The sequence below is a fragment of the Ischnura elegans genome, chromosome X (assembly GCF_921293095.1).
Source record: "Ischnura elegans chromosome X, ioIscEleg1.1, whole genome shotgun sequence".
In the NCBI taxonomy this organism is placed as follows: Eukaryota; Metazoa; Arthropoda; class Insecta; order Odonata; family Coenagrionidae; genus Ischnura; species Ischnura elegans.
This window is the reverse complement of record NC_060259.1, coordinates 36,277,800-36,299,381: the sequence shown is the minus strand read 5'-3', so window position 1 is coordinate 36,299,381 and position 21,582 is coordinate 36,277,800. Positions and strand designations below refer to the sequence as shown.

Below are 21,582 nucleotides of genomic sequence, written 5' to 3'. Positions count from 1 at the left end.
GCAAAATCCGTTAGATACTAATCGTAAATCAAGAAAGCTCAAAGTAAACAGCCATCCATATGAAGCTTCCACGAAAAATAGCATGACTAATGGCACCTGGTACATTTTAAGTATTAAAAGCTACTAAAATACTTGATTATCTGGTTTATAACACAGTAAAACTGAAGACAGCAAACATTGAAGCAAGGAAGGGAACTTCAGAATATTTTTATATGTTTCGCAACCTATTCCCACATTCTCAGTTGAGACGCGTTGTAATAGGAGCATAAAAAACGTAAATATGCTATGCCATTCGAGGTGTATAATGAGGCATATATGAAAAGAATAGTATGATTAGGTATCTAGAGCATTATTTATGCAGCACCTTCAGATAAAGCTAATTACTAAGATAGCATAAAAATACGAGAGATATGAAGCACCCGTTTTAGCGGAATATATGCGATTAGAATTTTAATAACTATTAAGGATAGAAATAAGTTCAAATTGCCTCATAGAAATCATGGTGGAGACAACCACAAAGAAAACATTCTGCTATTCTAAGTTCGGTGGTGGCGTAACTTCGGCAAGGCGAACTGCAAAAGTGCCCGAGGGAGGATATGCACTATACCTGGGAGGATATGCACTTGAGTCAATTAAAATATAAAGTAAACTCCTGCTTTTTTAAAGTTTAATGAAAGAGTCATCCATTGTTGACATTAAAAAATATGTTTAATCTAACAATTAAACACATAAGATTATGCACCTGAGGCACAGCTGTTGGCAGCCATGAAGGTCTGGCATATTGGAAGACTGCCTTCATAAATATATAAGTATTTAGCATTTGCCTTTGATTTTTCTACTTTTGTTATGGCTAAAATTTTAAAATAATAATCTTAGCCACAGTTTTAATTTTTAAATTGATATTTTTTCCCTATAATGTGATGATTTTGTGCGTTGGAAAGAATAAAAAATCCCAGCTAAGGATGTAACGAGTACAGGCATTCCCATATTTTCTCATTTTGCTTTCCAAGTTCACAAAATATTTGCAATGATAATATAGTATATAACTTGGAAGGTGATGGGATAGTACCCGCAAACATCTATCCATAGGTGATTTTTCACTCGTCATTCATGCTACTGAATTTTCTTATAAAAAGACAGTCGTCCGCTCACAAATGCTCATACGTTTTTGTATGTTGAGTACTGTCTTTACTCTGACGTAATAGTTTCAGTTTTTTGAAGGAAATTTATAGCAAGAAAGCTAATGTAAACGATTTTATTGATTACAATTACTTCTGGGGTGAAATTCAGGTAATGAAGGACAATTTGGATGTTATATTATTTCCTCTACAGCTATTATTTTCATTTTATGGCTGGTAGTATACATCACTTGTTTTGTATATCAAAATCCTCATTTTGCATTGAGGAATCGAAAAAGAATTTTAGATACCCACTGATGAGCTTAAAATGTACGATTGGCACTGCTAATTCAAGATAATTTGGTAAAATAAGGATGAGTATGACCTAAAACGGTGCTATGGTGCCATTTTTAGTTTACCTCTCGTTTTTTGGACACGTTAGCCACTCAAAGCCTCCTAAAAGCAAGGTATTATTAGCGCGGAAAAAATACAATAAAATATTCACATAAATCGATGAAAATGCTGAAAACTGAGCTTTCTTTGTCACTTTTTCATCAGCTTATAAATATTAAACACGATGCGGGTATGACTTAATTCCCTAGCTAGTCCCACACCATTCGATAAAAGAGAAGCAATTAGTTGGTGATCAAAGTTGACTTCGTTTTTATCAACGGTAGATTTTCATTGACAATTCCTCTCCAAAAATTGCTATCGATAACGGAGGGAAATTACAACGTGAGTTGGGGGGTTTGTTCACGCATATTTACACCATCGATGAAAGGCTAAACATCGCTCTCGATACGCGCGACAGAAGTACATTCAAACCAAAAGGATCATCTCAGCACTGAAAATAACGGGTGAAATAAAAAACGAGAGTGAAGCAGTGAATGAGGACAAAACAATTCTCCGAAGTGTTTAATTTGCACCCGGTGTCTCTCTGACTGACGATGACGGACTCGTAACCTATCATAGTGTTACCATCCTAAAAATCAGAATCGCACTCCAAAAGAAACTCGAAACCTTTGCTAAAACGTGACAAGTAAAGGAATTTCCGATCGGCTGAACAACTTGCTTACTAAAATAACTCACTGCGATGGCCATGTAATATTTAAATTTTTTTTGCAAGCTTTTTGCATCGAAAGCAAGTGCCTAAGAGTTCACTTCGACAGAAATCACATTTTCAAGGGAATATTTTTTGCATGACACGATTGCAGCGAATTGATCCTCATAAATTAAAACTTACAAAATAAATCTTAATAAACTAAAAAATACGCTCATTTCCAGGAAATTGTTTATCATAATCAAGGATCAATTTTATTTTCATGCTCATAACATAAATTAAACAACATGAATCAAATTTTCGTTACCTCCCCTCATTAATTCAAAGCAGACATGGCAATAAATTGATCCAAGTCGGCTTTATTACCTGTGTTGAAATTTTAAAATAAGAGATAATCCACCTGTAATCAAGCAATGATCTCCAATTGACTGTGGACCAATCAGTTATTAATTTTTTGCGATTGTAAAATAACGTGAAATGGGATGCGCTACAGCCGAAACCAAACAGGATTATCAATGGAAAGTCATAGCGTACTTGTTATACAAAAGAAAATATTTTTATTTCCACAGGGAAGAAAAAGGAGGGACACTGAAAGCACGCAATATTACAGTGTTCAAAATTCAAATTATATCACTATAGTTTTTTTTAATTAATTAAAATTTTCATTGACAGCCAAAAATATTTTGCAAAGTTGGTTTTAGGAAATGATCATATGAGGAGTCTTAGGAATGAGCTTATTAGTGTAATAGCGGATAGCATCGCCTGCAGCTTAATATTCTCACACACTATGAGAGAACCATTTAAACGAGGATAGATGTAAAAAAAGAAACACAAAATTTCAAGATAATATTGTGCGCAAATGATCCAGGGTTTGTGAAATCGTAAAAAGCACTTAAAACGCTGCAGGTTCGGAAAAATTATATTCGTAAATCTGTCTTCATTTGTTTTTTTACCACAATAAATATCTTATAGCCCCTGAAGCAGTTCTGTATCCGCTGTGAATATATGTTGAGCTTAGCTGATCGTTAACAAAGCTGATATTTTACGCCGAAGGACCTGAAGCTCAATTATTGATAAGCATATTAGCTTTTGAACAGATTTACCCGATTCATTCACGAGATTAACTGAGTAACTGAGATTTAACAAGAGCAATTATTCGCTAATTCTGAAGCCTAAATAACAGCTATGAACTAGGTAGTGTTTAAAATATTTTTAGCTAAAATATTTAGTTTACTCTCATCGAACAAACAAAAGTAGGAAACCATTGGATGTCCTATTGAATGTATCAGATGTGTAATTTTCCCTTTTTGTTTAATGATATCTGCTGTATCCTAATGAATAAACAAACTTAGAGTACTATTGTTTTTAATATTATTAGCCTCTGTTTACCAAAGCTTCTTTAGTTTTCCTAATTTATTTATATGTAAAGAGTACGGGTTCTCACCGAAGTAACTCGTTACTGTTCTGTTGAGTTGAGAAATTTTCTCGTGATGCGGAAGTTATTATGGCCTTTGAAGCTTGACATTGGATTGTAGCATGCATTTTAATTTAGGTTTAGTATTGTCAAACTATTTTGTACTTGTTTTTGGACAATACCAGTGGAAAATATGATAATGGCAGTACTTTTAAACGAATGAATGGATAGAAATATCATTCTGATAATTATAATTATTGCCTCATTGATATTTCACTAAAATCCTCAGAAATCTTGACAGATGCCATTAGCCTTTTACATTAAATACTCTAAATCGTGAGCTAATTAATCTTTGCATCACACCTGGATAAATAGTTACCTGTGTATATAATATTATTCTTTTATTGCACAATCAACAAAAAAATATGATTCACCATCAATTTTCCAATGACATCTCGGCCTGAGTACAAGGAAACAAGTCTTACAAGCAAGATAATTGTGCTTTATTTATGATTGTGATGGTTTTGAGTCCTTATAATCCCTATTTGTACATACTAACAAGCCTTAGAACACGTTAGGCATGCACTAAAACGCAAAGAACTCTTTTAGTGGATATATATTTATCCACCTTATATGTAATATTTCCGGTGGGCTTAAACAAGTGAGGGTTTTATTTCACAAGTAAACATTTTAACACCAAGAACATTGTCATACACAATTCATAATCGGCGCATCCGGAGAGGTCAAAGTTGTTTACAAGGGTAGACTACATTTACAATAGATAGGCTCCGTTTCAATCACCTGAGCACGGGCATAGATTTTCGTTAACAATCAATTAGCCCATACCATCACGCTGCTTTTTGAGAGCCAGCTCAGTGACAGGAGCTCGGTAACAGCGTCCATCTGCCCGAAATGATTAACGAATTGCCACTCAGCCTGCACTCCGGCGTCCCTGTCATATTTTAATGCCCCCAGGGCACTCAGCGAGGGGCTGACGCCCAAACGGGACACGGCACACGCAATATTTTTCCTCCGCGAGACCTTACGCTCTCCAACGAAGTTGTTAGAAAAAAAAAGAAAAGCTCTCGGCGCGAGATGGAGAGATAGCGAGTCGCACTAGCCTCATAGCATATACATATAAACAAGGGCCATTTTCGGTTCCTGCGCATGTCACATTGATTGAAATGGACATATTCCCATTGCAAGTCAAGTGATACATGATGGGACTGATTGGCTGATTCTGACGATAGTTTTTGTTCAGATGCTCCTAATTTAATTTACAAATACGCATGAATTTCTGCCACTTTCATACTCCCAAAGGAGGAAAGTTATTGTGCATTCATAAATTCCCGTTTCAGGTTTTTTATTCGATTATTTTTCCGGTCTCCATTGTAATAATGAAATTGAGGGATTCATGGTTTACATATACTTACCACCCTGCTAGCCACCAAGCGTGTGGCGGTAGGTAATAGGACACCACCCGTTAATTTGTTGAGGAATACAAAAAAATATAAGTACACTTTGCGAGCGATTTGATTGCCTAGTATTAGGATTTATTAAAGATCGACCTAGTATATAAGTCCTTCATTTTTTGCGGAGAACTCTTTCTTAAGGCCTATTTACACGCTACATTAACACGCACGGGTTAATGACTAAATGTATGAACGCGAGAATGAACGCCAGAATGCACCATATAACCTCCCAACTTGTGCGAATGCATGCACGGAAAATAGAACCTGTTCTAATTTTGCTCATGCATTCGTACATGTTCCGCTCCGGTCCACAAAAATCATGCATGCAAACAGACATTAACTCGTACGTGTCAATGTATCGTGTAAGCAGGCCTCTAAACCTAGCCATTCGGTAAATATCCTTCTCAATTTATCGTTTATATTGGCCCTCAAAATAGCACGATAATAAGATTTTCTCCGGGTCACTTGTAAGTGCCACATTGGATTTCACTTCTGTGTAACCATCTTGAGCTTTCTCATGTGCATATTTACTCCTAAGCGTGACGGGCCGAAAGAAAATCATAGGTACAGTTTCCACGCGCCTGGCTCAGGGCGGGTCATACGGGCGGTCCGCAGCCGGGACGCCTCCCTTGATGGGATACTGTGCCGAAGACTCGAGTGTGGGGCAAGGGCACAAGAATGATTCAATTACTTGGCACTGAATTTTGACTCGGAGTTAGCGGCACCGTGATTGATTTTGGGCGTGGGACGATGGGGGATGAGGGGGTGACGGTCAAGCAGGGAAGGTGGGGGGAGGGGCGGGAGGGTGGATCAGTGATTAGATAGCCTAGGAAATCGATGATTGGGGGCGGAGGTTGGGGGACGTCGACGTGGCGCCGGGAGGCTGCACTCGCCGATATCGATGGGGTGGAGGGAGGTGGTGCGCGGGGCCATGCTTTGATGAGGTGTAGCATTGGTGGGAGAGGGGGGGGGGTTAGGTAATTTCGGGGGTGCACCACGTAGAATAATGGATTGGATCCTGGAAACTCTACGGCGGCAAAGCGAGTGTACGGAGTGGGGATGATTCGCTATAGGGATGGCGCGGTGGGTGCTGCCGGCGCCTCGGCGAGGTTTTCGGGCGCCCGGGAGGGTTTTATAGTGGCGGGCGATTGCAAGGAGGCGGGCCGGGAGCCAAAAAGCCGAAGGGCCCGTAATAGGATTGCGGGGTAGGAGAAGGGAAGATACCCCATGAGACGAGCGATTAACTTCCACCTTTAGCATCTCTCTTGAAGGTATCGAGTCACTTCGTCCGGTTACTAAGGCGGGATTACGAATTACGTCAGCTCCATACGCTTAACGCTATCTGGGTTCACTTTCATGTCGCCTAAATTTTTTTTAGGCTGATGAGGGACGCAATTTAGCCCGTACCCGTCAAATTCTGAATTTTAACTATTAAAGAAGAAAAAAACATCCCGATATACTCATCATTCTTCCTCCAACTTCACCTCATGTGGTTTCAGTAATCTATGCAATCTTTATCCTTCAAATGGCAAATTCAATATTGATGTCCTCCCTTTCTAGGAAAATAACCGAAATCGTTTTTATAACTCCACCCAACAACAGGTACTACGTAATGGCCTTACTATAATTTATTTAGTTTTATTCTAACTTTCTTCAGTGGAAACGAAAAAATAAAACTGGCACAATTTCCATAATTTTCACTCCCCACCACCACCAGAAAATTTTCAAATTATCCATCCTTCCATAAAAAAGGTTCGAATTCCCAACCCAAATTATCAAAATTGGATCTAAGAGAGCTTAGTCTATACAGATCTTCATTCGGATTTTTTTTAGTTAAAAAGGAAAAATAACAACATAATTCGCTCTATAATTTCTCCCAAGTCACTCTCCATGGCTTTAACATGCAATACCATCGGGCGCCCGGGTTTACATGGTTGATTTACTTTAGCTGTTTATTATCTCTGCTGAACATTATACGAGAAAAATTTGCTTACTTTAATGTAAAAAAAATATCCTGTTGAGCGGAATAGCGGAGCGGCTTTCTGAGTTATCGAAACCAAATGGTAGTTATTGACGGAATTACCTGTATTTGATGTAGTTTAAGTAATATCAGGTGCCCCAAACGGGACAGCCACGCGCCACTCCTGAGCACCATGGACCCCTATTTGTTCATTTTATAAACAAATGACCTCTGCTCCAGAATTAGCGATAATATGCATTTATTTGCTGAAGACACTGTCATCAAAACAGCAGTAGTGTTTTTCCACACTTTTTTATTCTTTTTCGATCGGTTTCAATGCTTACGCATCATTATCAAGAGCTGTCAACCCTAAGGAGCAGCATGCCTGGAATTATACTGAGGGTAGGTTAAATACCAGGATTGCTGCTCCTTAGGTTAGACAGCTCTTGATAATGATGCGTAAGCATTGAAACCGGTCGAGAAAGAATAAGAAAAACGTGGAAAAATACCTGTACTACTGCTGTTTCAACTATCGCTATCCATGGACTTCCAAAAAGTCAACTCATCAACAATGGGTTTGACACTGTCATCAATCGCAAAATTGTGGTAACTCTGAATTTTAAATTCTATCAGCGGATTTAAAGAACGTTCATGTGTGGAGCCAGGAGTGGGGACTAGCACTTAATCCAAGAAAATGCATTGCGGAGAATTTCTTGCCTAGGTCGTCCAACTATCCCCATTCATGTTGTTAACACTAAGGCGAAAGATGAGAGAAATATCTGAAAGTTACGATAACTTCGAACTTATTGTGGGTGAAATGCGTAAGAAATATTTTTGTTAGAGACATGAAGAAGCTTGGATTCGTCAAGCCTGTTGTGGGAAGGTTTTCGGATGAAAAAGTATACGAGAAGCGCTATTTTGTACTCGTCCGGCCACACCTAATTTATGCAACGAGCATATGAGACTCGGCACAGAAAAACTTAATCTTAGGACTTAATAACATACAAATGAAAGCTGAGGAATTCGTCAGAAAACAATACGGGCGGACAGAGAGCGTTACAGAGATGTTAAATGTATTAGTCTGAGAGCCACAAGAGACTCTGAGGCTACGTGCTAGACTTATATTGCTTGAGATATAAATAATAGATAATAGAACAATCTTTCAGAGCGAAAAGGTGAAAATTATGTTAGAACCCCTACACTTTATTTCCAGACACGACAGAAACAAAAACATAGGGGAGATTTTGCCGAACGGATAGGTAATGGAATCCGTTTTTCCCCAGAACAATAAAGGACTTTAATATATGCAAGGTGGAACGTCGTGTGCGCATATCCTCTCTACGGCTTGTGTCCCCCCGGCAAACGAGTATTGAAGCGGCTTGCGCAGTAATGTTTATGTGTACTATTGCTCGTGCTGTCTCATTCCTAATCAATACAGTGGGAACGGAAAAATTGGCATGATTAGCGCATCGTTGGCATCAATACTTTTCATTCTCCACCAACGGCCACGGTTGTAGCGCATCATGTCATCATTACCGTTCATTAACGGTACGCGTGAGGAGAATACAGATAATGGGATATTTGCACGTGCTTGTGTATGCATGATAAAAATCTTTTTTGACGCAGTCCGGCAATGACCGGATATGAGTGCCTATTGAATTGGATTACAGTATAGAACTCTTCCCCGTTGAATTTTCGATTTGTAGTCTGCGGTAAGCTAGATTTTATTTTGAATTCTTTATTTTTCGGATATTTTATACAATATTAGCCCAGGACAGTGGCGCAGCGAGGGGGGGTTTGGGGGATAAACCCCCCTCCGGAGCTCAGAGAAATTTTTTAGTTTAATCCATTTTACTTAATTGGATTGGTATTACTAATATAATAGTGTAAGGTTTAATAAAATATCCCTCAGAAAGCTTTAAAACTCACCATTTAGAACCATTTATCTAAAAATTCTGCAATTTATTAATCTCGCACCTACCGCTTATCCTGGTGGGTATTCCATACCCCCACACACCCCGGTATTAGTTGCACCAAACCCCCCCAGCCTTAATTCCTAGCTGCGCCCCTGGCCCAGGACATAGCCAAATTTTGTACAGGATATTAGAGAGACCAATAAGTGAATCTAATAAACACTATATTTTTTAAAATTATAATAAATCTAAATGATTCATTCATAATCTCCTGTCACTCCACAGAGAGTTAGCAGGCATGACTGAACTACTACTTTGAGGGATTAAGAATTAAAATAAAAAGAAATATTGTATTTCGAGCTCCATTTACCGAAATTCTCATTACAGAAAGAGCTCATATTATTGCATCGCTAAAAGAGTCCTTCCTGAGCATCTCGGAGTTCTGATGATGGTCTCTGGGGTAACTTCCCGGGTTCATCCGCACAATCCACCGGTAAAGTCTGGGACACTTCACCATGGAGTTAAGTTGATTTGCCGAATTTTGAAAGACGAGAATTTAGATAAATCACGAACTCTAGCAAATACCATAGTGCATACAATAAAAATGAACCTGACCTCATAAACAACACGATTGAAAATATAAAACATGCAGAGTTCACGCTCCTCAACTTATACAACCAATGGACGTTCTTCTTGTCTGATGGATCACTTGCTAGTAATAAGAAAATTACATAGGCTGGCCGAGGTATAGGCCAGAAAGAAGAAAGGCCAGAGCTGGAAAGCACGCGAAGAAGTAAATTTTAACATATTCTTTCATTTTGCAGGGGAACTACTTGGATGGAAGACGATTATATTACGAATTTAGCGATGGGTAAAACCTGCTAAGAAATGATTCAGATATAGGAGACCACTACATGAAAAATAACAGAGAAAGTAATAGAATGATGAATAAATCCGTAAAAATTAGTGTGTAGTAAATTGTGTTGGTGCACTTATACCCCAGTAAAAATCTGGAAGGAAAAAATTGTGAGGGACTGCTAACGGGAAAAAACATTTGCAACGAAAAAATTTAAAGGTTTGCCAAAAAACTTTCCAAAGCATGACAGTTCAACAAATGGATTTTACCCGAGTAATGTATATTTTAGCAAAATATAAGTAACTGCAGTAAATACGCAAGCAATTTGAAAGGCATCCATAAAAAAAGGACGAACGGGGAACGAGGTCGTTTCTGAATGAGATATGAGAAAAAGAAAATGGAAAGAAAAGTTGCCTTGTCCTGCAGTTTCTTTAGGGCATTCCAAAAAGAAAAAAGTGACTTTTCCCTTTGTAAAATTCTCACACAATATAACACATGGTCTCCCTCAATTTCGATAGTAAAAGCCGATATTACAACCATAAAGATTGTTACCCGACCAAATATTTTGCACATGCGATATAGAATCGAATAATAATGGAATTGACTCGCAGATGAACATCAACGTCTGGCAATATTTTCCTAAGCGTGTTTTGAGAGAAAAGCAAATATGATTCATTATGGATTCTTTTAGCAACTCTTGAGGTTCCCACGATATGGAATCGTGAAGTTAAGAAAAAAATACAAATTTTAAAGGGACAGGATAGCAGAAAATATTTTGGAATTATTATTAAAATTATTTATCAACTCTGTGCTGATGTCATACATATTGTGAATTTCAACGCTTCCAGATTCCTACATCGATTTCCATGTAAATATGACAATGAAAGACTCACGCTTCTTTCAATTTGGGTCGACGCAGAAGTATGGAAACGAACTCCTGAATATATTGCTTTCGATCTACTCCTCAATGGAACCGCTCTTCCAGTGAAGAACGACGGTGAGATAAATGGTGGGCTGTTTTAGAAATCTACTTGAAATGTAAGGCCGCCTTTGGAGGGGACCGTTTGGAATTGGTTTGGCTTTGAAGAATGGTTCCAGGGTAATGACACAATTTCAGCCGTGCAGGTAGATCGGCATTGTAGTGCGTGGCATTTTCAATGCCATGCGGAATTCCGTCACGTCCTGGTGAGTTCTTAGCTCCCGGCCCCAGGTCGCCTCTTGAAAAGACTTTTCGGCTCCTGGCGCCCGGAAGATTTATGCCGCTATTGCACTAAAGCTACCTAAATCCTAACTAAAACCTACCTACTATCCTAAATCTGCCGTGTAGAGATGCAGCGATAAATCGTTTAGTGGAATTATCAATGATTTTATCCCGATTTTGAAATGAATATACTCATCGAACAAATACAATTATATAAATTACTGAAATACTTAAGTAATGAAATGTAAAAAAAACTTTGTAATTCCACACAAATTTGGTACCGTTCGACCTAGGCTTCGACGTGACACGTAAATACAAAGTTTTTATTTAATTTCATTCTGTTAAGTCGATTCCATGAAGTCACGTCTAAGACAATGAATTTCCCGAATATTTAGCTGCTGATTGGAATTATAGTGAAGAAATAAAATTACTAAATTCAAATTAACTTAACGATATATAACAGTACCACTAATTTTGACATGGGCCTTTGTTGAATACGTTAGCAGTCAAAGCAGTCCCAAAGTATTTGATGGAATACAGCGGCTATTTTATTTACCTCCCTTGATCCTCCCACTATGGTGCACCCATAATTACTTTATAGTAGAATAGGGTGGTGTCCTATCATTTTTTTATTGTCTAAATCGAAAGATTATTACTCCTGGAGTACGCATTTCACGCTTTTAGATTTTTAAAAGACGAGATCTATTTTTCACGATTAAATGAAAAGTGAAAATTTTCAAGCGCGCGAATACGCGACGGTTAAGTATGAATGATGGGAAAAGACCGTGTGACGTCATTATGGTTTCCGCTGCCGGCGATCAAGGTGACCTTGGGGCGAGAATATAAGCGCCGCTGAGATGCAGGCTGCTAGCAGGTAGCAGAGTACCCTCTTAACAGGTAGCGCTTGGCTTAAATAAGGATTATTAATACCCTTTCAAAATAAGGAAACTTTCCGACCTTAGCCAGTTTTAATAGGTGATTATTAAGAGATGTTTCCCTGACCTCTGTTCCTTATGCATGCATACCTAATCTCAGACGATGTAAAACTTCTATCTACTCGTATAGAAACTAGGTCCCTGTGACGTCACGTTGAGTGGAATCGTATGGGCGCCAATTTAGGCCTTTTTCAAATGAGGTTAAAATTGACCGTGGCCATTCGTCTAAACTGGGATTTCTAAAACCAAATAATTTGTATATCATGAATACACTAATGGTGGGTAAGGAATCGCAATCAATGCATTTCGTTTTCTTTGATGAAGGAAACTACCCTATTGTATTTGCGGTCGATGAGACATCATCAATTAAAAAACATTATTTTTTTCATCAAATTTTAGCAATCAATTGTCGCGACCTGCAATAGCCTGAATGAATCGATGCACTTGTCAGAGGAACAAAGTCCCCGAGGTGAGAGTAGCTCGACAGTAGCCTTGACATAGTAGCACGTCGAAATATCTTGCATTTGATAGATACTTCATAGAAACATCATCTTCGTTTAATAAATAATCAAAATAATTAGTTATGATTTTAAAGTAAAACAAATGTCCTTAACCATGAAATGATTTCAAAGTATCTGGGTAAGGAATGTTAAATATGGAACCAATTATCTTCCTCCTCCGATAGCGATAAAAGAAATCCATGCCATTATTCCGAATTGATATTGGCACCATATGCCGCTTAAACGAACGTACCCACAGTACTGATAATCATCGATGAATAAGGAGATCCTGAGTGAATACATACGGCAAAGAAACTCGTAGAAGCTCGTTATGATAGGCGAATGAGAACTGGAAAGTTTGCGACCATAATTCTGGAAAATTTACCTTTATTATTGACCAATGACAACGAATGCAGCGATTGGCGCACGCAATTTTTTTGGTTTATTTGCACGAAAACGTCAGCAAAACTCAAATATTAGAAAAACATATTGCAAGTAAAAAGAAATTACAAGTGATCTTTATTTGATACGCTAGGAAACGTTTTCGAGGCCTAAAGGTGATTTCCCTCAAGAAATAAGACAATACTCTATAACAATAGACTCCTCGCGACTTCGCGAGACAAAACATGCTGACATGATAAAACATGCTGAAAGTCCTTCTGACACATTAAGTATCTTTTTCATTTCAATTATAAGTATAACTACTTGTAGTTACATAATATACTGAAATAGAGTCTTAATACCTTTTCATTCTGGCATAATTCCTTGGTGGGATGACACCTTAAAGTGAACCTGGGGAATTTTTTCTCTAAATCTGCTTCAGTTCCTTGTTGATGATTTTTCTATTTCTGAAATTTCTCGTTAGCTAGCAGTTTCGCAAGGAACCATGGTTTCCCACTTTATTCAGTTCATTCCGGGTTCCTGAAATTAATAGATAACTTTCATTAGCTAAAATTTTCTAAGTGGATTTATAAAATAATAATAATAATAATATTATTATCTTTATTATTATTGTTATAATTAAGTTGTTACAAGTAGGCCATTATCCTGGTGTTAACATGAAAATACAAAGCAAAACAATGAAAACATCACAACAAAATTCTTGGTCCCTACCTCATCAACCGCTTTTTTATATGTATTTTTTTGGAAAGGGCTCAAATAGTTTTGCTGGTAGGTCGTTCCGATTCCTTATGGTCCCATTCAAGAAGGAGAACGGCTTTGCATTTTTCCTTTGTGATTGGCACTTTATCATGAACTGGTGTTCATTTGGTGTCAAACAAAGATGGGTTTTGTAACGTCCTTCCAAAACTCTTTCCATGCTTTTTCGCCACTTATTATTTTAAAAATACCGCATAGCCTGCTCCTTTTCCTCCTCTCCTGTAAACTCTCCCGCCCCAGAATTCTGAGCATTTCTGAAACGATGTCCATTTTCTTCTGCTCTCCCAACACATTCTTGGAGCTTTTCTCCGCACCTTCTCCATGCTCATGACCTCTCCTTTATAATGTAAGCTATCACGGCTTCAAGAAAGAATAACTGGGATCTCTGTATTTATTGTAGTGCATGCAGAATATGATACCAATCAAGTGAGATATGGCAATGATGGAAGGAAAAAATATGCATATTCATTATGGAGGGAGTTTCATCTCCGTAGGGAACAAAATACTTCTTAGACACGTTGTTGAGTATATCCATAGTATCGGGATGCATAGTGGAAACATAAAATAAATTAAATCAACAAAAGGTCGCAACCCAAAGGAGCGTGTGACATTTATTCCATAATTAATCCATTTAAAGACGCCAGAGATGTGCAACGCAAATACCGATCCTGTGCGTATCAATCAAAAACGTAATCCCAATTATTCAATTCTCTAACTACTATGGATGACTTTGAGGTTACGTGCCAATGTCACTGAGGGCCATTTAGCAAAATCAAAGAAAAAATTCATAACGATTTTTCGCTATTTTGCAAGGCTGAGGGTTTTTTTTCCTTCATAAAAGATATGAGAAATCTGTTTCACATCATATTTCACATTTTTGCCAGCAGACCTTATTTAAAGGGCCTTTTGCGAAGCTTCAGTAGATCCCCACAGTTTAGTCAAGATACTCTATTTATATGCAAATAGTAATATTTCAGGGTAACATTAACGTCGCTGATCCTTAAATACAGGCATTAACTGCTATTTAGTGGCCGAGTTTCCTCGGCTGATCTGATGCATGCGTCTACATTTGAAAAATTAAATTTTGTATGCTAAACAATTTCCATCGCCTGGTCATAAATGGGAGAGTTAAACGTGATAAAATTTAAAACCTGAGGATGCATGGCAAAGCAGCCCAGGACATTGAATAAAATGGTCCATCACTGGGGTAAATGGATAGATTCCAATGAAATGTACAGACATAATGTCGTTTGAGGGATATAAGTGCCACTATAAAATTACACTAAATGATATTCGTAATTCAAAGTATTATTTTGAAGGGCTAACAAGCTTGTGAATTCTAATAGGTATGCATAATTGGTAATTTTTGAGTTTTCGAATGACAGAAGCACATGAATTGGACCAATATTTCCGTCGTTTTCGAGTAATACCTTAGGTGTATCAATATTCCCAAATTAGCCAATGCATACAAGGTAGGTAAAGGTTGTTATGTGGTTTTTTAAAATCGTTGGCAATAACCAGATAAGAAAATAACGGTAGAAAAAAATTAGAATAGAATAAAACACGAATAAAAAATTCCTATCCATGAGAATAAACTAAAATGATAAACTTCCACACACTTTTTTTTACTTAAGTACCGACCCGGTTTCGACACGTAGTGCCATTATCAATGTACAAATTTGGCCTTCCTCTTTCTATATATACCGTCCAGCAAGAGAAGGGACGGTATATATAGAACGAGGAAGGCCAAATTTGTACATTGATGATGACACTATGTGTCGAAACCGGGTCGGTACTTAAGTAAATAAAATTGTCTGGAAGTTTACCATTTTAGTTTATTCTCATGAATAAAAACATTTTCACTAGATATCGCCGGACACTGTGAATTGTTACAAAAATTCCTACCTTATCTGTTCAGTTCACACAATTGAAATAAAAAAATCAGACTTTGACATAATTATTTCGTGTAGAGCATTGTTGAGGATGAGGTATTGGTTTTTCGGGGAGGTGACCGATAGTTTAGGTCATATGCGTCATTGAGAAGGGAAAGGAAGGTAGGATACAGAGAAAACTATTGTCGCCATTTGCCTGCTCTCTTGTAGACAGGCGCCAACGGGAACACCGCTTAGCGTCCCATATGACAGACGGAGTACTGCACTTCTAGCGCACTCCACACAGTTTTCAATCGCGGATAGGCCACTTTGTATTTTAATAAAAACTCTATCAACGCGGTGAGGCAAACGCATTCCCTCGTATTAAGTGACTTGTAGGCAAAGATGGCAAGTGAAACAAAACGAAAATGTTTCTTTTCGACCCGGAAGGAAACGAAAATACGAAGTCTAGGTTTAGTTTTAAATTAAAATCACGGAGGAGTTTAGTTTCGACCCGGGACGAAGCTCTACTCCCTGGAGCGAAACTAAATTAATCGAAACTCCGCTGCTCATAGTAATGTTTCGATCCCAACAGTTGAGTGGAGGGTGATAAGAGGGAATAGTTTCGACCTATAACGTTTGCATTAACGTTGAGAGAGTTTGAAACATTGATCTTAAAAAGCGAATGTCCGGTTTGCGTTCACCGCTCTCCTTTTAGTGGTAAAAGTATGAGTGCCCCATGCATCTAATGGTGGTAGGTCGAACCTCTACTTTATTCGACCATACTTCGTACTCTGTGCGTGGGTTGAAACTAAACTGTTTGAAGGTGAAGCACGTGGTGCCTCCGGTGCGAAACAATATCTGCGTTTCGTCCCAGAGTTTTAGTTTAGTTTCGACCCAAGGAAGTTTTGACTTGAGTTTAAGGAAATGTCCGGGGTAAATAGGCATTGCTGAATTATTTCAGTAGCAACGGTGTACTATAATTCGTCTGACTCAAATATTCCTAAGATGAGGGAATATCGGCTGATTTCAAATTAAAAATTTCATTTAATCCAAGGAAAGGATTGAAAGGTAATACAGTAGATTCCGGTTAATTGGGACACATCGGGACAGGCACACTTTGCCCCAATGAAGCGGCTGCCCCAATTAAGCGAACTATCCCATACATGTTCATAAACAAACTTTGAAATGATAGAAAGAAGACTAAAGAATGGTTATAATGCAAACAATGTTTATTAAACTATTAATTTGTTTAATAAATCAGCGAGATTAGCTAATTTATTAACATTTTTAAGAATGATAGTAATCTTAGTTGAAAATATTTTTCACAGTCTCAGGCGATGCTGGATGAAAGTCATTTATTAACTTCTATTTAAGACAAATTCACGGTTAATTAGTTAATAATATGTGATTCCATAAATTCCTAAACATGCAAGTACTTTCATTTCAAATCGTATCTCCTCGCTCAAGGAATTTTTCTAATGTTCTCTGCAGCATTCTCGTCATCCTCGTCGTACGACCCAAGTCGGCACAGAAATCCAATGACGACCTTGGGCTATCTTCATTGCCTTTCACATGAAGAAGAGTCGCAAACCCTCAATGAACCTTCTTGCATCCAGAGTTATCACTTAGCTACGTTCAGGTGCGATTTCATCTCCATCACCATCCTCACCTTCAGCTTCAATGTTGCCTGTGTAATATGGTTTCAGCAATATCAAGTTCACAGTTTTCATTGGTCCAAATTGCAGTGAATATAATCGAGTTCTTCATGGCTTGTTATGTGACACAGTTTTGAGTTGAATACATTTTCAGATTCTGCTGTAATGTTGTACACTGCACTGAAACTTTAGAAATCGCAATGAAAAAACAATGTTGAATTTTTTGACATTTGACATCGGGCCATCTTTTAGCCAGAAACAATATTGCTTGCTGAATGTTCACCTTTGAGCTTAGCGCGTTGGCGGTGGATGATGATATCAGAAGGTTATATTCTATAGATTCTAGAATATTATCTACTTATTTCCCACGGTAAAGTGTTCTCAAATTTTTTATGATCCCCATATCCATTGGTTGCTCTAAGGACGTTATGTTTCCAAGCAGAAATTCCAACTGATAATTTTTTAACACACATTTTGGAAATTAGCATGTGCCGTACAGTTTTCAAGTACAAGAAGAACCTTTCTTGATTTCCATGCTAATTCTATATCCCCACTGGTCAATCATTGCGTAAAGAGACTCACTGTCATCGCTACCTTGCTATTGGCTTGGCACTCTGATGGTAAACTGCTTATTCTTAACCCTTTAAAGCATTGAGGCTTAGCACTTTCCAGAATTGCCAGAAGAGTTTTTTGTCAGTTCCCGAAACATTTAAACAATACTAAACAGTGACGCGATTCATCAATTTTTTGAAGCCCTTTGGTCCTACATGACTGTAATAAGAAGAGCCATTTGGTGTTGCTCGGTATTACAGCCCCGTTTCATTGGCATTGTAAATGCCATCAGCGCAAAAATTCAGGAGTAACTTGGGCAGTTTGTTCAATTTCCACTCCTCTGCACTCACGACATTAGCACTTTTTTCTCCGTTAGCTCTCTTGAATTTTATTTCGTTTTTGGTCTTCCATCGAGATGCCAACCATCTGTTGCCTTAAAATGGTCATGACCAAGTTTCAAAGCTAGTTCCTCCGACTTCTTATTTAATATTGGACCGCTTACACAAATCCCTCGATCGCTTACAATGGAATACCATTGATCAAAAGCGTCCTCAACATCTGGATCCTTACGTTGACGCTTGCGTTTCATAGACGATGCTTGCTTTCCTTTTTGACTCCATTCCTCTCTTATTTTATCCTGTTGCTTCAATAACTGAGCTATCGTCAATTTTGGCCTCCCGGTAATCTCAGCCAAACGGAGATGACTGGATTGAGGATAATCTTTATTTCTGTCGCGTACCTATTGCAAATTTCAGCGAGTAAAAGGTCTTAACGTGGCATATTGTTCAAGAAATGGAGCGTCACTGAATCTCAGAACTAAAAAAATATCACTTATCCTAGGTTCACTTAGATCGTAGAGCACGAGATAAATCCCACCAAATATGCGCACCATTTAAACTGGTTTTAGACTGTTAGTTCACAGATGACTAGGTACAAGTGAAGAGAAAAGTGTCTTTTGTGGATGCATAGACTACTGGGAAAGTGATGGGAAAAAGAGAAAGGAACGAAGAAACGTAATTTTCCAATAGAGACTACTCAGTTGTATAGAGGAAAAGGAATTAAAAGGATAGATTTCATGAGTAAGTTGAATTTTGTTCAAGATGCTGCAAACAAAAAGCTCTTTGTAAGCGAAATTGTTCGCCTCGTACCGTCTCCTATATTCAAAAACAGCCAGTAATTCCTAGAAATTGGCCCGTACTCGCTCTTACACCCTCACCACAGGTGTCATTAGTTCTTTCTAACTATCCCGGGCTCATTCTATTACCTATAGCCTGCCACAGGGGTCCTCTCCTCTTGAACACATCACTACGTTGAATGAGGTTTCATGGTCGGGGAACGGAATCCGATTCCTCACACGGATGATATAAGAACAAGAGTTTTAAGATTAAGGCAAGAATAGGTACACTTGAGAAAAATACGACTAAATTAAAGGAGGAAAATATAAAAAACAGTATTCTGATACGAAAAAATTTTAATTTCGTCGCGAGCATAGAGTCAATGTCGCCGACTCATGGCCCAATAAAGCGGCATGCTGTCCCAATTAAGCGGAGAAAACTCTGGGATATTCTTCAATTGGATTCGGTTCTTCAAGATTTGCCCCAATTAAGCGGCTGCCCCAAGTAACCGGTGGACCCATTAGCCGGAATCTACTGTATATGCCAATCTTAGAATTGTACAGTTACAGTTAACTACTAATAACTGGTCACTACCCTCAAAGAAACTGAGGAAAACTAAAGCTTTTGGAGAAGTTTCTTTGTTAAGGAACGAAACATGAAAATCAGTTATCAGATCATCACATTAAAAAATTTAATTTCATTAAAAAAAGTAAGCTCATCGCTGGAATAGTCTACATAAATTAAGTTTATGAAAATCAGATATTTCATATGATATAAAAATATATGCTTTATAGACACCTGGAATGAAATCAACAAGGAGGAAGCGAAGGAATTTTGGTTAGGTAATTGCGAATACATAGCTGTCCCAGTAATGGGTACAGAAAAAACTCAAGGGGGGCGCAAAAGATATTTTGAGCCACCTTTACTTTTATTGTAATAAAAAATAATCACATTACATGCAAAGTTTAAGACAGTTTTATGTAAAGTGTTTATACGCATATTCAAAACAATGCTATCTCATGGTACAAAAAATTACAATTGTGGTTCTGCAATGTTCGCCAATGTGGGCAGCCCCGCAATGGAGGGGGGCGTGCCCCCTGCGCCCCTCGTAATTATCCGCCATTGATGTGTCCATTGATGAAACGAGACGAAAATTACTTCCGAACAGAGAAAAACACCATAGAATTCGAGTGATGGAAAAAGTAATACATAATATTACCTCAACATTAAAGATTTTAAATAAAGCAAGGGGATGACCGCTTAACTCCCTATCTGACAGACGGAATGCTGAGGTTCAAGTACCCTGCACAGAGCTCCTAATCACGGATCGAGAAATCGATAAGAATTCCACCAACGCCGAGAATATAACCCAGGCCAATGGGTAGATGGCCAATACAACGCCCTGTAGATATAGACTTGTGAGACAGCGGTGCGATGATGCAAGAATGGGCGTTAACATACTTTTAAGAACATGATTAACTGTTTCATAGTAGTGATTATGTTATTATGCTCCTAGTAATACGTTTGATGAGTTTAGTTCGCTGAATAAAGAGTGGGAATTTCGTTGAGTAATGAGCTGCATGTCATTCTAATTGGTTAATAGCTTAGAGAGCCTAAAAGTATTCTCCTAATAATTCCTGATCTTTACTCAAAAAACAATTACACTGAGAAATTTTATGAAAAGTGAATGAAGAGAAAATGCATTAGGAACCTGTAGAAAATTAATTTAGGCTGCGGGAGAAATTTTATAATGAAATCGAGTCCGTCAAGAATGCCAGGAGACAAAAAAATCAAGATGTTTATGAACGCAGGAACTTGTCAAGGTAAAATTAAAGAACTAAAGTAAGGGGAAAAGATGGGATAGCGGGAATTAGCTTACGAGACAATCAAAAGCGGTTAAATTTCCTGGAACCAGACTTCAATAAGCCGCAGGACTTCAACCACGACATTTATGAGAACAATGCCCCTCGAATCCAAGTATCAACTCGTTCTAAGAGCAAAAGAAAAACGAGGAATTTCCATTGATTAACAAGCCAATCATAAGTTCAAAGGATATGGCAAAAATATCTTCTATGGCCTGAGAATGAATTTTCAAAGTTCCATTCCTGATTAATTATGTTCTTGCATTTGTAGTGAAAGGATCTATCCTAAAAAACAGTACTTCCAGTACTGCATGGATTGAATCAAGTTAACATGCTTTTCTGGGTCAGAGGAAAGTTTTGATTGCAGTGAGTGCATTATTAAGTCACCTAGCAATACTTTTGACGAGTTGTGCATGTAAAATTCATAATGAAAATGTCACACTTAGAGAAAAACTGCAATCCACCTTAAAATGCAGTCATAGGAAATAAGCGAAGAACCGGTGAATGTATATTTACCCTTTTTTCCGAGTTTCTCCATGTTTATTTCATCAAATATACTTTGAAATATAGAAATTATCATAGAAATTGATAATATGAGCGTAAATCCTCCTCAAATCTATGGTAAGTTCTTTTAGACCGCTGGGTTATAATGAGATTTTTTAATAGTGCATATTTATATTGAACTAAACATACTAAAGTCGTTTTACGAAAAGATCTTTTTTGCAGAAATCACTCTAAGTTTACTCAATTTTCAGAGGAAAAAAGTGCCTTGAATCACAAAATTCCTTATTTGTTTCCCACAAACTTTCGTTGAACCATAGTTTGAGGATCATTTCAAAGCTTTAGAGTCATCTTAAGAGTTTCCATCTGTCTAATTAAAAATACATGTTAGACATGTAATGCATCAAGACCGTAGTATTATGACCTATAGTTGCAG

General features: G+C 37.8%; 1 long non-coding RNA gene across 1 annotated transcript in view; it reads right to left on the bottom strand.

Moving 5' to 3' along the window:
* Nucleotides 1-21,582, bottom strand: part of LOC124171443 — a 74,357-nt gene that overhangs the window by 15,174 nt on the left and 37,601 nt on the right. Inside the window, exon 2 of the long non-coding RNA XR_006867717.1 lies at nucleotides 13,173-13,350. This is a non-coding gene — a long non-coding RNA (uncharacterized LOC124171443). The remainder of the gene's footprint in view (nucleotides 1-13,172; nucleotides 13,351-21,582) is intronic.